Below are 18,371 nucleotides of genomic sequence, written 5' to 3' on the forward strand. Positions count from 1 at the left end.
TAGTAAGATTATTAGGCGACACCATCGGTTCAGTTGTTTCGGTAGTTAAAATTATCAGAGAAAATTTTACACGTAGTTTTGAAGCCAAAATTCTACACCACGTTAATAACAATTAACAAGAGTTAATAACATAGTTTATAATAACTAAATAAGGGGATCGACACAAACCGAGTTTACTCTTAGGGTCACTTAAGCCTTACTTACTTTAATATAAGACGGAGACCTAAGTGGACCTCAGTCTCAGGGTTATAATTCGATAATATTATCAAAGTACCGGCCCGGGCTGCGGTGCCTCAGGGAACCATCAAAGTTACTTGCTGCAAAGAGGCTTAGTTTATATCAGAGATTTAAATCCACACATCAAATAATATTTGCAATCACTAGCAAAAGTTGATATATGTATCTTTATCAAATAGATAGCAACAATTAAATAAAAAAGCTATTTGACTTCAAAAAATGCACTTGAAACTTAGGCTAACTTTTGCTAGTGATCGCAAACTTTTTTTGATGTGTGTACATATTCATATATATGTATACTAGTATTTATATTATAACTAGCTTTTACGCGCGACTCCGTCCGCGCGGAATAAAAAAAATGCACACAAGATAAAAAAAAGTTCCTATGTCCGTCTCCTAGTTCTAAGCTACCTCCCCATCAATTTTCAGCTAAATCAGTTCGACCGATCTTGAGTTATAAATAGTGTAACTAACACGACTTTCTTTTATATATATAGATGTAGCAGACGAGCAAACGGATAGCGAACGACGTGTTGCTGCGTTGCCTACCCTTAATAGACGCGACGCTCAGAAAGATACTTCCCCTTCCTATGCATCTTCTCTTCTGGCAAATCCACTTACCCTTCCCATTCTTTCTTTATAAGAACACGGCAGGAAAGGAAAGAGCACATAAAATTTGGTCTTCAGCACGCACACTCATCAGACGAAACGCTGAATTACATAACTTCACTCCTGTGTTCTATAAGCAAATCTCAGATATTATCAGACGGACAGCATAATTATCTGTCTTATTGTTCATGTTTGGTTGTCAACAATAAGCGAACGTAAAATGATTGATTAGCCTAATAAATAACAATTATCAAAATGACAAAGCTCTTAGTCGACGCCGTTGATTCGATTTGTCAAAAACTTCAAAATATTTAATAATACCGCAACCTTACTAAGTGATCTTCTCAGTAGAATGAAAATAAACTCAGTAATAAAAGGAAAATGTATGTTACAAACATATATGAAAAAATTAGACTATCAAAATTACAGAAGAAATGTGATAGCGTACACAGTAAAGATAGTTTAACAGTAGTAGAGCCAGCAACAACAACATCTGTTGAGCGAATAGGCTGTCCCGAACGGTGAAATAAAACCAGCATACAGAAACCAGGAGTCAAGTGAAAGCAGTTTCGCGTTGTGCCCAAAAAGTGTGCGTGCCAGAGGCCTAAAGTTAGTCCTCTTCCCAGTCCTGCCTTTTCCTGTAAGGAAACAATGGGAAGTGGAAGTGGAATTTGCCAATGAGGAGATGCATAGGAAAGGTAAATATCCTCTTTCTGTGTGTCTGTCCTCCTCGGTCGATTAAAGGTAGGCAAGAAATGGTCAATGCGCAGAGGTGACTTTGCTAGTTGAAAGAATTTAGCACCTGTTAATTTACCACCTTACAGTATATGTTTTTTGTGTTGGCCAATGATCAAAATACTGCTTTACGTTTCACGGAGGCTATTTTGTAATAAACCGTTATGTGACTAATCGATAGAAGATTACACAGAAAACGCCACGCGTCAAGTTGAATTAAACTACCTATATACATACTTACAACATTTATACGTCTAAGTGCATTTTATAAACGTAATGTTTGTATTAAAAGATAGTGTTAAAATGCTTTTATCTTTACTATAACGTGTATATGCATGAGCATATACATATGTACGTACATCATAACGCTGAGTAGCTGCAGTCGCACGGTCTGGCGAATTTTACAAGCTTTCATTACGTTACGCTCGGCTTGTGAATTTCTACAAAGTGCTGTAGCTCCAACAAGGCCACTATATTACAATGTAAAAGTGTCTAGAAGATTTGTGAGGTTTATATTCTAAAACGATTTTTTTCTCGAACTCAATTCTAACAATGTTTTATAGCAATTCAAATCTCAAAGTAATTGTAATACTATGGTGAATCTATTATAATTACGTCCTAAAATTTATCATCGTAACACCTAACCGGCTTGGTGGGATGTCCGACCTATTTAGATGCTGAGATGGATTTTTAAACATACCATAAAAATAACTACGAATTAAAATGTTAATTCATTTTAAAGCCAAAGATTACATGTTTTGGTTTACATTTTTAAATGTCAAAAACTTACGGATGACAAATTAAAGGGTCTTGTTTGAATACGAGATACGTAACGTATATGTAACGAGAATTCACTACAAAAAATCGATAACGTGAACATCCGATGAACAAAGTTTAATATTGTCAGTATATTATTCCAGTACACTTTAATAATAATATAATATAACTAGCTTTTACCCGCGACTCCGTCCGCGCGGAATAAAAAATAGAAAACGGGATAAAACTATCCTATGTCCGTTCCCCGGTTCTAAGCTACCTGCCCACCAATTTTCAGTCAAATCGATTCAGCCGTTCTTGAGTTTTAATAGTGTAACTAACACGACTTTCTTTTATATATATATAGATACTAGCTTTTACCCGCGACTCCGTCCGCGCGAAATAAAAAATAGATAACGGGGTAAAAATTATCCTATGTCCTTTTCCTGGTTCTAAGCTACCTGCCCACCAATTTTCAGTCAAATCGATTCAGCCGTTCTTGAGTTATAAATGGTGTAACTAACACAACTTTCTTTTATATATATAGATAATACAGCCTACATTTTACCAAAAATGATTCCTTTTTAAGTATACTTAAAATCCCAAAGCGTCAATTTATGTTTGACACGTTCAAAGCAGCGAACTACTGTTTCATAGTAGTTTTGTAGTGCTTTCTCAAAATCGGTAGCTTTCTCTTGCTTTTCAGTTGCAACCGGATCAGACTTTTTCCAAAGTAACTGGCTAATCCAAAGTAAAGTGCTACGATGTAAGTTCTCACAGATGTTCTCGTTTTAAATTCAGTAATGTATCCTAAGACAAACATTTCGTAGAGCTGAGCGTCGCCTCGGCGAATACTATATTTTAAATTTCCTGTTACGAAGAAACTTTTTTTAAAAACTTCTTTAAAAATCAATTACCAAAATTTGATTTTAAAAATGTTTGTCTGTCTGTCTGTCTATGTGTCTTTCGCAAGATCTCGTTTGTTCCGGGTAATCTCCGAAACGGCTGGATCTATTTTGACGGGACTTTGACGGGAAGGTAGCTGATGTACGCAGGCAAATTATAGCCATTTTTTTGTAATTCTGTTCTGAAGAAGTCGCAGGCGACCGCTAGTCAATCCTAAATCTGAATTCTTTTTATACAATACGAGTTGGGTTTTGTTTGTATTCTGATTTTAATTTAAACAACGCAGCATATGAAGCCGTAGAACTCAGCTAGTACGTATATATTTTGTTAAGTAAGTATGCAAGACCCATAATGAAAATAAAGTAACCCGCCGTAAAGTAAATAGCGCTACGTAGATTGAGTCACCTCTAAATTAAATTATTTGACGTTGTATAAATGATGTTTATATCAACAGCCTTCGTATTGAGTGACGAAAGTAAATAAGGTATCCGTATATCGGAAAATAAATTATATTTTTATGAGCTTTCTTTAGAATTATCAATCATAACATCAAGTTTCAGAAAATACAGATGATACACATCAAATAGAAATGAAGTATGTTTATAACCTTTTAAAACTCATGCCAGAAAATTCCAAATTGGACGACAGTTCCATATATATTTTTAAATATTAATACCGTAACTGGTTTGCATATGATTGATTTAGTATTAACCCACAGGCGACGTGATACGAATACTTATATTTATTATGTTACATAAAAACAGACATAAAATAAATAAACATTCAAAATAGATAAAAACATCAGATACTGAAGTTAATAATAAAAGAACGAGAGTATTTTTATTTAGTCAACATTATTGCCTTTTCTTCGCAAGATGGGAATATTTTCATTTTACAAATAAATAACATATTAAAATACAACTCCAATTTCAGTTTATGCTAACAATATTATGTTAAGCATAAGGTATCTGTATGTGTAATTTTATTTACATAACATTACGGACCATAAAATTTTTAAGAAACATTTTCCTAAAATAGTTCAATCTTCAAAACTTACCATTCGAGTACGATGTAACAAGATCACCTAGTCTTTACACTTAAAAAGTCAAAATTGAGAAATATTTATTTCACACTAAAAGGGTGGTGTTATACCGAGTTATAGCCATGCACATGACGCGAACGCGGCGTTATCACTGAACGGCGGGCACAGCGCAGGCGGGGCGGGCGGCGCCGAGGGCGGCTGGGCGGCGACTAGCTCCCCGCTGCCTCGGCTGCGTACAGCCTCGCCCGGATGTGCTTCCTGTTGATCATTGCGACAGGTGATCCTGACCCCCCCCCCCCACCTTTATACCGCGCATAAGTCTATTAAAAATATTTACCTTAGCTCAGTCTGAGAAACGCTTATTGTGTTACTCTTATAGACGCATTTCGAGTCGATCGCAAAGGAAGACAAGCCTACACATAAGACCACTAAAAGACTCTGAGTGCGCCTTTGAAATGTGTTTAGCAATACCTTCGTATAAATTTACGTTTTGTATAATAAGTGGAAAATAAACAGCGACGCATCAAACATTACGTAATCTCCTTTGTTTTACGAACTTTCTCACTTTTAACATTTTATGTAGTTTACTATAAAATGTAAACACCAGATAAGCTGTAAATAACACTTATCTTTTTCGAACGTTATGAAATAGTTACAGAGATGAAAAAACAAGTATAGTATAGAAAAGCATCTCTACTAAGTTTTGTAAATTCTTTTTACAATAATATAATCCCTAAAAAGTTTTACAATATTTTGTAGAGATATAATGACATCAATTATTACAAGTAAAAGCGTTGTTAGATAGGCTTGCCAATACTTCACTGCTAGCTCAATATTTTACATCATTTCTACCTATTATTCTTGTTTTGTTTTAAATTATTTACTTATTAAGATCTAAGTTTTAAAAGGTTCATAATAAGTTGAATGTAAAGCAAAAATTTTAATACCTACTTTTTCTTGTTTTATCTCAGACACGATATCTAATTAATCTTCGTCTCTTTATTCTCCGTTCTATTGTTTGCTATTACAATATTACCAAAAGCTTATAGAATGCTCATTCAAAAAAGCTATCAATTAATATACTTAGTTTCACGACAAATAATATGTAAACTTACAAAATTAAATTGTAATGCTTAACTAAATTCCACAAACTAAATTATAATAATTAAATGTTTTGTTTTAAATCTAAATAATAAGACGAATATATTTCATTAATAAACTTTCCAACTTTGCGTCTCCATTTTCAGACTTAATTTATTACATTTTATGACAAGGATATCCACTTTGTTGTGATTATAAAATTGTAAAGATGTCAGTCTACTTGAGAATTCAGTCAAAGTTGTGTGCAAGACTAACTCATTTGTTTGCAAATAACTTCTAATCTAGAGCGCGGCGTGTTCATAAGTGGTAACTCCAGCTCGTAACTTAATTACTTTTCTTCAAACTTTCACCCTATCAGTTATGCTGAAATGAGTGGCCGTTCGTGCGGTGATTACCTAACTTTAACAAGCCTCCTAATTGGTTAAATGAAGAAAAATATTGAATGATTATTTTTACATGAATATAAGCACTCGAGGGCCTTATATCACTCTTGGTTATGTAATCATGAATGTTGAAAAGTACATAGATGATGGCTGTGAATAGCTCCTGGGTAGTCTCCGTTTTCCATTTAAAAATTAGTCAATCAAATACATTCGCAATCTATTTTGCTATGAATTCCAGTATCCAATTAAATTGAAAATCCACTTTGAAAAATCAAATAAGCCGTCATGTACACGATTCCAATAAATTAAACCCCGAGGCTAACCAAGTTTTCGTGTTAATTGAATTAAATTGTTGGAAATAATAAATTAAGTTTTGTTGTAAATTTTCAATAAGTCAAATCGTTTGCTTTCATTAAATGCTTTAATTAGTGGAGCTGTAATTAAAAATAGTGAAAGCATCATGTGGCAATATTACCCTCCTGTCAGTTGGGCAATAATATTTTTTTTAACAGCTACAAAAGAATTCGATCTGTTGATAGATGCGGACATAGAACCCATACCAATAATATAGAACATCTCAACATTAAAAATATGAGCAAATATCAGATCAATCTTGTAACAGAAGCTGAGTAAACTTCAAATAAAAAACTTGCCCCAAATTAATTAAAAAGAAAAGCTTAACATATAATTGGTAAGAAGTACAATATGGATACTAAATATACAATTATAAATTACATACAACGATCCAGTAGTGATATCATAATTTAAGTAGGTTCAAAGCTCGTTAACACTTTCGTGAAGCTCAAAAGGTTATAAAGATTAATTGAAATGAGTCCATTAGTATGTCCATTACTGTCATACAATCCCTTGTTTTCCATAATGGAACGTTTTATTTGCACAACGTAAACAAAACTTTAGCCAGTTAATGCAAAGGTTGACGAAAAAGTTTAACGAATAATGCCTAATGATAAAATTTAATAATTCATCGAGTAAAAAAAATATCAAATTTTGAATAAACCGTGTAAAGGAAACTTAATAAATGCCTACTTTCAAATACACCTAAGCAACTATTAGAATACTGTCCTATACTATTTTTTTCTTTGTAGTTGTAGCAAAGTTAAGATTTGGGCAACCACTTTTAAAAGTAAAGTTGTCACTTTAATTCTCTGATTTCTTTCTGGGGAAATCGAGATATGTTTGCAAAAAATATTCGCTTTCCTTACAAATCTCTGCATTCCCCGACCTTCCTAACAATGATCTTTTAAGCCCCTTGGCGACTGTAGCCATTATAAGTTCGGACCCATTTGGGACCAAAGGATCCGTTAAATTTATTGGAACTTTCTTCAGCTTAGGGTCACCAGCGTCTTAAAATTTACTTATTTTCAATGTTTCTGTTTACTTCATTATTTTCTTTTTGTTGTTATTTTAAATTAATAATATTAACTTCGAACTTTTTATTTTCTTTCGATGCATTTGTTTTTTTATGTCAGATATTTGAAAACCATTCTTACTTGTTTGATTTAATACAAAAAAATCATACATTTGAATTTTATTTAAAGGTCATTCCTAAATCTAAAGCTTTTTACCTTTCTCCTTCTTAAACGTTAATGCGTAAAAACTATCAAATAAAAGCATTTGATGTCCTCGTAAACAGCCTTTCAACAAAAAACACTTACCTTAAGAGACATCTCTAAAAGAAAATCAGTGGACCTAGCACAAATAGTTGCGTCGACAAAGCACCTTCGTATCGTTATTGTCATTTATATCAAACGAGCTTTTACCCGCGACTGCGTCCGCGCGGATCATAGAAAAAAATGCACACAATATAAAAAAGTTCCTATGTCCGTCTCCTAGTTCTACGCTACCTCCCCATCAATTTTCAGCTAAATCAGTTCGACCGATCTTGAGTTATAAATAGTGTAGCTAACACGACTTTCTTTTATATATATACTAGCTTTTACCCGCGACTCCATCCGCGCAGAATAAAAAATAGGAAACGGGAGTAAAAATTATCCTATGTCCTTTTCCTGGTTCTAAGCTACCTGCCCAACAATTTTCAGTCAAATCGATTCAGCCGTTCTTGAGTTATAAATAGTGTAACTAACACGACTTTCTTTTATATATATACTAGCTTTTACCCGCGACTCCGTCCGCGCAGAAAAAAAAATAGAAAACGGGGTAAAAATTATCCTATGTCCTTTTCCTGGTTCTAAGCTACCTGCCCAACAATTTTCAGTCAAATCGATTCAGCCGTTCTTGAGTTATAAGTAGTGTAACTAACACGACTTTCTTTTATATATATATATAGATAGATTTAATATGAAATTTTTGGTGTACATTACGCCAAATATTACGATGATGATATAATGGCGTTTGTCACAAGTAGGTATTCGTACTAGATCCATTTTAACGTTTAGGAAAATTCTTCAATCAATTAAAAAAATATATACTAGATGATATGTTGAGTTATTAATTCTCGTGTGCTTTTGTAGCCATTTAGAGAATAAATAAAGAAAATGAAACCGTTTGAATTTAGAATCATACCTACTAAGTGTGAATTCATTAATTTACTCCAATAGATATAAAAATAGAACAATAAGCTAAGGTTGGAAAGGAATATAAGTTTTACTTTTATTATGGACTGTAAAGTCTCAAGAGTAATCGCTGTATACAGCATGTATAAAATTATTGCGCAGTAATATAACAAGTAATATGACAAGATAACAGTAACAATTGAAATTTCCAACAACATCGATCAAGTGGACATCCTGATAAGATATCGAATGTTATTTTATCTACGGCTGATTGCTTTGAGGATGTAACTGTTAGTCACAAACATTTTTTTGTTTATATTACTACGAATAACAAACATTGCAAGGATTTTCTAATATGTGAATCACGCGTAGCTAAATTGTTTTGTGCTATAAAATAAGTAGACCATTTAAAAAACAAGTCAACACAAATGCAGTATCGATTTACGAATAAATGACCTGATCTACTTAAAGGGAATAGAAACATCTGCTACGATACTTCGCAACTTGTTTTTTCCCTTATTGACCTTTTTTGTTTTTTTGTAGCAGCTTGTATATTTGTCTCCGGAAAATTCCTTATTAACTTTTGTACAATAAATAAAATCTTGAACAACAGATACAATGTTTTATGACAAAATGGACCGAGGAAAGTTTATGATTTATCTGATATTTATGTTATCTAATACATGATCAGATTAATATTCCACAGTAGTGGTATGCTCCTGGACGAAACCGTAACGACTCCGTAGTGTTATACTAGTGTAGAGGTTAATTCGTTCTGTAACTAAGTTTTATTTACAGTAGATACATTTACTCGAGAAACCGAGTTTCCAAGTAAAACGAGAATGCGATCACATCGCAATAAATTTTTTAAATTACTGAAATTGGATTGCAAGCAAAGTAAACTGAAAACGTAAATTAACATTCGAAAACCGTCAGTGCAAAAGCTGGCTGTGTTTGAAGGCAAACATATGAAAGGTCTCGATGACTGTGTGGCGATGTATCTGAGATAACTGGTCGTTTCGATATTGCACTTGGCATTTAGCGCTCCACGCTGCCAAATTTGTTGTTTGAACACAAGTTTTGCTAAACTTTAGTCTTCTAGCAATCGGTTGCGGTCGAGTTCACTTGGTTAATTTCTGCGACCCTGAAGAAGGCAGTAAGTCCCTTAGTGCAGGTTTTGTTAGTCTAAAACATAAAATCAAACAATATCAACGAAGAACTTAATTATTTTATAAGGGTCTAAAGCAAAAGCAGGTTTAATATAAAGGGTTCTCGAGCGATTAGGTTGCCTTTTCTGTAAAATAATATGAAATTCCAGAATGTAGCGCTGTGATACAAGAAAATATTTGAAATATTTGCAAGGACCCGTCTCGTATAACATTATAAGGAATTTACGTAATTAAAATGCTCCACATATAATTAATAAACTACACATTATCTGATAATAAACATTTTAAAGAATACTATAAAACATCATTCTATCACTCTACGAATACTGATGTTAAATAAAACATATTTAAAATCAGTATTCATACATTTAAATTGAGAAATTCCATTTGTAAAAGTATCCGTTCCTATACATTTCAGAACATAGATCTTCCTAAATCCCCTACACATGGTACCTACTTTGCTTTTTTGTTGAACCGTTCTACGACAGTCTGTGCCCAATATTGTATGATATGTTTTAATATTGCTAATAAAGATAATACTATATAAATATGTTAATATTTATATAGTATTAATCTGTAAATGATAACAGATTAAAAATATCTAAGGCATAAAAACACTAGAAAGATAAATAATTTTAAACGTGATGTTAAAAATAATTTCTGTTGCTGACTTTTATGTTAGCTACTGAAAAGAAAGATGTAAAAGGAGCTTTTAATCGCAAAAGTTTATTTTCCAATTACAATAAAGTTTGTAAGTTTTTTCAATTATCGTTAAATAAATTAATAGCTTTGGTCTGCTGATTTTACAAAAATTACTTACAAATAATATCTAATCATACTTTCGTAATAAACTTTGTCAATTTATTTATCGTTTTTCATCAACGATGTTATTGCATCGTCTTTTCATCAAGATCTAATAAAACATAATTCAAAAACCATCCACAAACAACTAATTAAACTTGTAACTATAAATTCGTCTAACCGTAAGTTTTTAAGATCAAAATCTCTAGTAAGATAAAAAAATATGTTTTATACAGAGATTTTGGTCTCAGAAACCTACGGTTAGATCCGTTATAACATTGTGTACATGTTATCCCTTGTTTAAACCCGTATGTGTACTTTCGCAATATTGGTAATCTTAACTACATTGTAATTTATGAACGGATTATGTTTCACATTAATTACTGCAAGAGGATTATTGCGCGATTAGAGAAATAGCCTTTACAACTTGAGATTAGATAATCGCATTTATTATTGTAATCCGTTTTCATACATTATCGAATACTATAGTTAATATTTCACAAATAACATACCGCGACCCTCTTCTTGGAAAAGTTGCCGGCAAAAGGAGTGTCGGAAGAAATCGCTAGTCGGAAAGGCCACTCAAGAAGAAGAAGTATTGAAAAGAATTCAAGGCCATAATTGATTGGGCCTTACCAACACTATGCTTTCTTTTTGTTCTAATCGATTATTATATTATGTGTTTTATTTATGGATATCCAATATGCAATAAACTAAGAATGTAGAAGAAAAAAAAGAAAAGAATAGAAAAAAAGTGAAGTCGTACGCAGTAGTGGCAGTAATTATTCCATTCCATTTTGAAACCCACAAGGGATTTGAATCAAAGCCATTTGTACCAAATGTATGAAGCCACATGATAAACGTCGTTATAAGGCAAGACAATACGACCGCCAAACCAACTTCAATATACTTAGTAGAAACTAATCGGGCTTTATTAGAAACCAGTTTACAGAACTTCAGCTAACTCAAACAGTTAAAATATAACTGAAACTAGCGAGTTAATTTATTAAAAAACTAATATCAGACTATTTTTTCGTTAAAGTGGAAAATATTTTGGAATAAACAACTATGGCACGAGTTTACTGAAACCCAGAGGAGTCGAGATGTCAAAAGTGAATATCGGGTTAAATACCAATGATTACCAACCAGAAGTCCGTTGTAGCCAAAATATGATCCGCGAATTATTTTAAATTTAGAATTAAATAATTCAAATCTTCTTGCGCTTTTCGCACATATCGGCGATTTCAAAGATATGTGTAAAGTCGACCAACTCACAGTGAGCCAGCATAAATGACCAGAGCCTGCTCTGAGCCCTTCGATGGTCAAATTTATGACTTTTCAAAAACATATTTATGTTAATTTTCTGCTTTGTTGATTATTAATAACAAAGTGAGGAATCGTTTGAAAGTAAGTGGTGATTTGTAATCTTTGAGGAACAATATTATTCCTAGGATAGCCGAAATCACGAAAAAGATGCGATCTCAGAAATAACATTTATGCAAAGTTACAGAAGTTTATCCTAAAAATAGTATCATTTCTTTTCATGTCATTTCCTATCGAGTTTTAATAAAAGTTAAATTATTAAAGTTTATTTTTATTACACCTATATATAGTAGTCATTGCTAACGAGAATAATATAAAAGTGGTCCGCTAGGTTGGAAACCCTTGATTTATACGGTCGTCGTGTCCAGGTTTACTCTCGTAACTCACCTAAACATTTAGAATTTTCGAATAACATGTAATTAAATATTCATTTGCTGTATAAGCATTATTGAGTAGAGATTTATAATAATATTGTTACATAAACAGTTGCTAGGGAAAGCCTCACCTGTGGACCGTGGGCCGCGCGCTGCATTGAGAGCTGCGAGCGAACTTGACCCATATCTCAAAGTTCTATCGATCCATGGACTTGCTCTCTACTTTATTTCCTTTAAAGTTTATTACGATAGAAAATTTTTAAACTAAACTAAACTATAAAGTTTATCCTTTACTATTGCACACATTATATATTTAGACACATATGTAATTGTAGAATAGTATATTCAGATACATAAATTAAGCCATTTTACCGTAAATTGTATGAATTTACGAAGAGGTCTTATATAACATGAATATGAATAAATTTTACTGATTATTATGCAAGGTCTATGAATTATGATTGAATTCTAAGAACCTTACTCACAAATAAAGCGTTCGTCCCACACAGTCTAGACTACGCTTTGGGAAAATGGCGTTTGATATAGCAGCTGCTGTCTCCCGGGACATGAATCAATATTGCAGCCTTGTAGCTAAACATTTTGTTTACCTTTTTCAATTTTATTTTCTCTTATAAATAATCCTACTAATATAAAAATTGCGAAAATTTTTCTACATAAAATTTTGAATGTTAAAACGATGAAGTCGCGAGGGACAACTAAATCTATGGTTATTCTAGTTGCTTATTTAAATGTTGTCTCTGTCTATTTAAATAAATAAATTAGTTATATAAACTATAAAGTAATAAGTGAAATTATTAACAAATAAATGTAAAGTTAAGCCCTTTCATCTCATTACATTTAAAAAAAAATTATGACACAATTTTTTATCAAGTAGTTAGATTCATAGGAGACAAACATACACACACAGATATTTATTTATATAAGATGTAGAATATAAGTGTAGATATATCATAGGATAGATTGTCAACATTCAATTTTTAAATCTGTACTGTATTACTAGAAACTAAAAACATAACTTTGCACTAAGATTCCATTTATAATATAAACATCTTAAAGCTCGTAAGTTCTCAATATGTCCGATTAATTATACAATAATACGTGCCGCATTACAGATAAGAAAGACTATGTACCTATATATATGGGATTTATTAAGTAATATGTTTCACTTGATAGAAATGCAAATACCCAGCTTTAAACATCTTAATAGAAGGTTTGATTCCCAAATTATTTGAGATCTCGTCTAAAAAATTAAAAACTATATTTGTATAATACAAAAATAATAAGTAAGATAGAGTTACTTTTACCGAAAAACTAAAACGAAATAATGTTAACATAAAAGAAAATCGACATTATATAGGTTTACCTCTAGGAAATTCTTTTGAAAGAGAAAGTTGAATTAATTTATGCCCCAAGATGTTCCATTACGGTTAAGTTACAGTTCCGGAACTTAAACGGCTGTAGCATCTGTCATTATGGTTTCCACTCTGGATTTTTAGTAAAATATCAAATAAAGAAGTTAGTAAAACATAATAATTTTTTCCGATACAAAATTAAAATACAATTTGAATATTTAAATAAAATAAGGTAATTTAGAGGTTATGTTGATTAAGTTCTCTTCATGCTTTAGAAATGACATTTTTTCAATAAATGAGGAAGGTGTTACAAAAGGAAGGAAAAACAAACTGGTTGTTTATTTTACCTCAAAATAAAACCTTCTCGATATTTGTCACATAATAATCAGCAAATAAAAAGATGTAGACCGTGTACCACACCCATTTATCAGGCGCGCCTACATTCGTAAACATAATTTCACCATAGACAGAAATAGCTCGGGAAGAATCAATTACGGCATGTGATAAACATCAATATAGAGAAGAGTCATTGAGCTTTATTACAATTCGGCGATAAACCCGTATATTGAATATAATCCTTTGTAATACAAGCACTTTATTGCCTCAGTGACGCCACGATGCGTGATTATAATTTCACGGCGATATTTTTAAATCTTTTATACTCATTTCATTCAGGATAAATAAATCTGATTTAATCTCTTTAAAATATTGGTAAAATTCGTGGTAATTAATCAAATCTTTAATTCTAATAACTTTTTAAAGCTTCTACGCTCCGTCAATAAAATTTATTTGTGTTAAAGAATAATGTTATAGTTTCTATCCTAATTGTTTTATTTTTAACTAGCTTTTACCCGCGACTCCGTCCGCGCGGAATAAAAAATAGAAAACGGGGTAAAAATTATCCTATGTCCGTTTCCTGGTTCTAAGCTACCTGCCCACCAATTTTCAGTCAAATCGATTCAGCCGTTCTTGAGTTATAAATAGTGTAACTAACACGACTTTCTTTTATATATATATAGATTAACAATTTAAACAAAAATGTTCTTGCAGTAAAACCCAGTCTTAATTTGCGGTTACAACCAAGCGACGCTTTATAAATAGTCTGCGATTATTCGCTATTTATAATACATCGAACTGTCTTTCTTCTTTTTTTCTGAATCTTTTTATAATAGGATTTTATTACCTATGTCTGTACCTCTTATATTTTTTTGCTTTGTGATCCAAGTATGTCATTTCGTTTTCATTGTTGACCTCGATATTCATTTAATTCTATGAATTCGTTCAACAATCCTTACAAGTGACGCTGTCGATTTGTAGTGACTAATCTGACTTATGAATATGAATAATGTACCAACCATGTTTTCTTATGAAATACAACGCAAACAAAGTACTAGTATATTGTATGTTACAAGCACGAGACACGCAGTAATGTTCCGTATGGTGGCTCCTCGCACAGTCCAAGAATCAAATTCGGTTCCCACTTACGTTCCAATATATTACAGCAAAAATACTAGCTAGCTCGATGTTTTGCGTCCGTTAATTTTTATGTACTATAGGGTGGCCCAAAAAAATAAAATTTTTGTTTTTTTCGATTCTCGTGTGAAAATATGTGAGTTTACTATGTTTTAAGAACCTCCACCAAAGGACAGGTTAAAAAAAAATTCTTAAAAGGTCGCTCAGAATTTTTGAAAAATTCCAAAATTGCCGAAAATCAGATTTTTTTCGTTTTAATTTTTTTTCTCGTCATGTCATCTTTTAAGTGTAAAATAATATAAAAATTCTGAAAATTTGACGTCAAAATTTTATTTTCTAAAGGTCGCTCCGAATTTTTATAAATTTCTCTTTTAAAAAGATATAAAGTACCATGGAATTTTTCAAAAATTCTGAGCGACCTTTTAAGATTTTTTTTTAACCTGTCCTTTGGTGGAGGTTCTTAAAACATAGTAAACTCACATATTTTCACACGAGAATCGAAAAAAACAAAAATTTTATTTTTTTGGGCCACCCTAATGTACTAGTATACATACTAATATTTACAAGCTAAAACCTTGTAAGATATTTTCTTGCACTGTGAAAACTTGTCTTAGTACCAGGTTTACGATACAGTAAAACTTAACAAGGGCAAACATTAGTTCTACGAACAAATGCTTACCCCGGTGGAATTCCCACGTCCTAGTTTTGTGTCCTGTATTCATGCGATGCATTAAATTGCATGTTCAATCATATCTAACTTTTTCCTATTATTTGTTACTTACTTTACAATGGAAACAGACGGAACTAAGAATGCAAAAATATCTACGAATAAAGCTTTAGTGACGTACTCTAAGAGTTGTGTGATGGTAAGATCATATTTCTCGCTAAATGCGATATTTGATCGAGACGCAAATATTGATTTCTCTTAAATAAATATACTTTGCCATAGAGATAGAAACACAAAAATGGTAATTTTTAAAGCTTATAAATCAGTTTAGAAAAAATCACTGTAAAGGCCCAGTGATTTCTTTGATTGACTGATTGCCCAGTGATTGTTGAAACAAAGAAAACTTAAGACGAAATTTTAATAAATCATTTTCTGTAATATCACTTAATTTAGCAGACTGTTTTTTCTTATATCTTTAGTATTAAAGCTTAAATTATTACTCTCAACTGAAACGCAGTTAAATAATAATACTTAAGACATTAATAAAATTAATAAAAACGTACATAGTGTCTTTGTCACGAGGAGACTCGCCACGCCCACAGTCAATCAATATCGTAATTAGCGCTTTGAATCGGCAATGAATTAGCCTGCGGTTGTCAGCACACAATATTGGTCGTACCAGTGTTTAGGAGAAAAATGATTAATCATTCATACAACTCAGTATAAATTAGAGATATTCATAAATAAAAAATATAGTCTTACAATTTTGTATTATCCGTAGTAGATAATAATCATAATATATGGACGCTAAGAAAAGTTCATCAAAATCTGCGAAATAAGAAACCATCTCAACTTATGTTGCTTTTAATTTGGTAGAAAATGCTCTATCTGGTGCTTATACTTTTTGAAAGCACTTATTTCATTAGAATTCCACAAACATTGGGATTTTTTAAATCCTTGGTATTTTCAATTACTTGAATGACGTCTATACAACCGCAAATATAAGGACGAATCACCTGCTTTATGAATAATACGAATATATTTCCTGTTTAAATGTTTTGACGCCGTCATTCAATGCTCCAGTGTGTCTGCGACCATTACACCGGTAACTCAACGCAAAACTTTTTAAGTAAAATATTAAATAAAGCATAACATACAAATGAAATCAAAATGAGAATGAGAATGAATGAGAATCAAAAGGAGATGGAAAACGTGACAGACATTTTGAACAGTGTAAAAGATATGCCTAGCATTCTTGCGAAAGTGATAGTTAACAGTGGAATAAACACAAGTGAAGTTGTGAATGATACAGACTTGATTTTTAAAAGTGATGTTGATGGCAATGCATCATTGAACAGTAATTTGACAGCGCACAATGAACTGCGAGGTACTTTTCTACTGTTCGAAGTGTTCGTCGTAACAGAAATCGTCATGACAGCTCTGGCGTTTATCATATTAGTCATAACAGCTTTCAAAATACCACGCTGGAAGAAAAATTACAGAAATCAGATGTTAATACAGTTGAGTCTTGCTCGTTTTATAAAAAGGATCGTATGCTACATTGAATTCCAAGAGGAAAAATACGCCAGCCCTACACCCACGAGTCGAAACTTAGTGTTGTTCGCAGCGGAGACTTATATCGATTTTGTTGTTGTTATTATAGTTGTCTATTTTATAAAACATATGTATGATACTTTATTAGTGGTAATAGTAAAAATAAACCGTAATACATTGTTGAAAATGTCATGTTGTACGTGGCTTTTGCCTTTGCCAATCGTTGTAGTCTATGTAGCTATTGTTTCACAGGAACTTGTGAACGAATGGGTGGCATATTTATTCATTTGTTGTATTTTACGATGGCCGCTCATTTTAATCGGTACTGCATTTTACATAGACATATTGTACCGTGTATTAACAGATAAGATTAGAAAGTTCGCAAGAAGTTTAACAATTACGACATTTTTTATATGTCTAATTGCAAATTTCTATTTATTTTCCAAAGATGTTATAGAACTTTGGTGTTTTAAATCATTTGTTACTGTCTTAATTAATTACTTGTTAGGATTCTTTTTAAATCTATTTATTTTAATGTTTCTGATAATTTTGGTTGTATTAAATTGTAAGAAAACGTGCAAGTCAACTACCTCTGTAACTAATATTAGTGTAAATAATTAAGATAGATAAAGTAAGAGTTCTTTTACAATTATGTTTTAATTGTTCCATATCGTGATTGATTTGTTAGCTGAGGAACAACACTACAGAAAACTCAGATGATAAAACGTGTATACTTGAAAAAAAGAGACAATAATCTTAGCAGCGGAAAAGAGGCTCGTCAAGACGTCTTGAATACCTCGCCTGCCTACCTTAAGCGATTTACCTCTACTGCTTTGCCTCTATATGTCTAAACGACTAATGAAATTGGAGTGTTCGTATGTAATATAGAAAAAAAACATAAGCCAACAAGCTTATAACAAACCCAAGTTTAGTAACATTTTAGTCTGCGTGGCTATCTGTCCGCAAATCCGCGTTTGTTCAGGGTAACCTGCGAAACAACTGGGCCTATTTTGACGGGACTTTGAAGGAAAGTAGGTAATGTATTAGGGAATGGTATAGGCTACTTTTTTTCATTATTGTCGCGGTTACAATATCGCGGGCAACCGCTAGTCTATTTATATATAGGTTTGAACCCACGTTACGTCGTCGGCATGAACGGTATCTTTTATTCGAATTGTATGAGAAGAAACGAATCACTTATAAAAATGTATTTCGAATATTAATTCATATTTTTTGATACCTTACTCGTATTGAGAGTAGGTGTGTGCTTTTATAGATGTCTTCTATATATTTGATAATTTAAATAAGATTCTGTATCACTGATTTTAAAGTTT

The sequence above is a fragment of the Papilio machaon genome, chromosome 12 (assembly GCF_912999745.1).
Source record: "Papilio machaon chromosome 12, ilPapMach1.1, whole genome shotgun sequence".
Classification (NCBI taxonomy): Eukaryota; Metazoa; Arthropoda; class Insecta; order Lepidoptera; family Papilionidae; genus Papilio; species Papilio machaon.